General features: G+C 35.1%; 1 protein-coding gene across 1 annotated transcript in view; it reads left to right on the top strand.

The window, feature by feature from the left end:
* Slc14a2 (solute carrier family 14 (urea transporter), member 2) overlaps nucleotides 1-279 on the top strand; it is a 407135-nt gene that overhangs the window by 162442 nt on the left and 244414 nt on the right. The window lies entirely within an intron of this gene.

The raw sequence follows: 279 nt of genomic DNA, 5'->3' as shown, positions 1-279 counted from the left end.
CTTTTATTTTTCCATATGAATTTTTGGATTGCCTCTTCTATTTCCTTGAAGAATGAGGATGGAATATTGATAGGTATCGCATTGAATTTGTAGATTGCCTTGGGAAGTATTGCGATGTTCACGATGTTGATCCTTCCAATCCAAGAGCGTGGGAGGTTTTTCTACTTTCTAAGCTCTGTTTTGATTTCCTTTTTCAGGTTTTTAAAGTTTTCATCATAGAGGTCCTTTACTTCTTTGGTTAAGTTAATGCCTCGGTATTTTATTTTTTGTGGGGCTATT

Source organism: Dipodomys ordii, unplaced genomic scaffold (genome assembly GCF_000151885.1).
Source record: "Dipodomys ordii isolate 6190 unplaced genomic scaffold, Dord_2.0 Scaffold25, whole genome shotgun sequence".
Classification (NCBI taxonomy): Eukaryota; Metazoa; Chordata; class Mammalia; order Rodentia; family Heteromyidae; genus Dipodomys; species Dipodomys ordii.
This window is presented reverse-complemented; position numbering and strand designations above follow the sequence as displayed.